Here is a 2,500-nt window from a genome sequence, read left to right on the forward strand (position 1 = left end):
GGAGGACACACAACCCCCTATTCTTTATCCATATGGCAAACACTGCTCGCCACATCTGCAGACACAAAGAGCAATCTTGGGTATGAAATACAAATACCCATACTATGAAATATGTCCACCAGCTCACGCTTTCTGGTTTCACCATGCACTTTTAATGCAAGATAGATTAAAGCTGGGGTTTCACTATCTTTGTTGTGGCAGATATGTTCCGTAACGGGAGCAGATAAAGACCAAGATTTCACTATGTTGAAAGTAACCAACTGAGAGATTGTTAGAGATGTCTGTGAATTGATGCCTTCCCAGCCTAATTGATCTTTGATATTTGGACCATTCAATATCATGCTTATCAGTGAAGTGTTGTTGGAACAGATTTCTGCTGACAGTTCTCTATAAACTGACCATTAAATGTTTGTTTGATCTTGAAAATATCTCTGCGTATAATATTCGCAGCCTTTACTAACAATATGCCCTCTGTATCGTAGTCAGCGTTACATGCATATTTTAAAGTAGGACCAATATCTTTTGTGAATGCCAGAAACACTTCTTTGCCTTTATTTTGCGCTTGCAAATCAGGTACTACAGCAAGAATGCGTTTCTTAAACCTTGTTGTGTGCAACTGCCCATTCTCAGCACCTAGCTCTTCAATTATATCTGAGTAGAACTTTTTAAGAGCTTGCAGTTTGAATACAGGCCATGTTTCAAGGGACTCTCGATATGACTCAATTTATATCAGATCAGCAAATGCAATTCCATGAAGAGCACTTGACTCATTTAGATCGTTGTTTTGATTTCTCTCATACTGTTTACAAAGAATTACAAAGGATTACAAAAGAGGAGCATGCCGACGGGAGATCTTTTGGTCCATAAGTAGGTCGGATGCAAAAACAAAACAAAACAAAAACATAATAAGGTTATATGAAAAAATAAATAAATAAACAAATAAATAGAAATTATAATAATATATATAATAATAGATATAACGAATAAATAAATAAATAGGTATAGTTAAATAATAAACAAACAGGTAAATAGTAAATAATAAAGAACTGACAGATAAATAATGATAAATGAAAATCAAGCAAATAATAATAAATAAACAGACAAATGATAACAAACAAATAAACAAATAATATAAAATAAATGGCAGACATTACAGCATCTTGTTGAGGTTTTTATCTAAATAAATCTTACAGCTTCGAACTGAACTACATTGCATTGCCTCTGCAGGAAGTTTATTCCATTCATTAACTACACGGTTGGCACGTTTGTATATTTTTGCTAAGTACAGAGTGTAATAATGTGCCTTTATTGTCACCATATCTCCTGCAGCTAGTTTTGACAGGACCTTTGTGTCGCGGAGGTCAGTGGCAATTCGGCGGACCTTGTAATCCAGCTCAAATGTTGAAAACCTGTACAGGCCAGATAACCCACCATTCTCATTACAGAAGAAGCATACTGACTCAGAGTCATCAGTTTACACAAAGTGTCGCCTAGTTTTGACTGGACTTGCTGTATCTTCTGATTCACACTTGCGCTTGACTGCTCTTTCAAGCATCTTGTAGAGCTCTTTCAAGCTCTACAAGATTTATGAACTACAGCATTATGTAACAAGAGGGTTTCTTTCATAACATTACCTTCATCTAGCTGCTCAACATTTACTGAGAAAGGTAGCTGTTTCATTTCATGGAACTTCTTGATATCTTTAGACATGTACTTGGACCCAGCACCTTTATCTTTCCTCTTTGAAGAAACAGGTCATTGTTCATGCTCACTTGTCACTACTTGGCATAGAAAACACTTCTTCCAGCCCACAAGAACTGGTTCTGTTTGGCCAGGAATGCTGGGGACTGGTTTATCAATTAATTGAAATGACATCGTTAGAGTAATTCAATACGCAACATTATCAATATAAAGTACGGCTTTTAATGAATTTGCACAACAGTATCAACATAAAGTGTACAACTTTTAATAGATTTGCACTGGTTATGCACTCCAGCTCATTGATCGATGGTGAGGGCGGTTGAGCAAGTTGAGCTCCAATTTGGATATTCTGCTGCTTCCCCTACCCGTTCTTGGGATTTTCCACCGATGACTGCTCCTGATGCGGCCTGGACCCTGTAGAACCTAAAAAGAAACAACAAAAGAAACATCACTTGTGTTGTACACTTAAATATCTATCTATATATCTATCAACCACAGTTCCCTTTACAGAAAGCAGCACGTGGTTTTCTGTGAATTTTGGTTACTAGGAAGCTCTGATTACATTTTTATTATCAAGAGGTTGTTCTTATTAATATTTTAGAAATCTGCCAAGTTTCATATTTCTAACTTACAGATGAAAATATTCAAGACCATTTTAAGTAATTTCTATGACGCCCGACACTGTGGCCACCAGAGTACTCTGACAGATTGTCTCTATTACCCAAAATGTTCACCTAAGAGAGCTCTATAAGTGTGCCAAGTTTCATGCTTTTAACTCTAAAATGTACGAAATGGGTTC

Source organism: Oratosquilla oratoria, chromosome 7 (assembly GCF_046742065.1).
Source record: "Oratosquilla oratoria isolate Oo_2021 chromosome 7, ASM4674206v1, whole genome shotgun sequence".
NCBI classification, from domain to species: Eukaryota; Metazoa; Arthropoda; class Malacostraca; order Stomatopoda; family Squillidae; genus Oratosquilla; species Oratosquilla oratoria.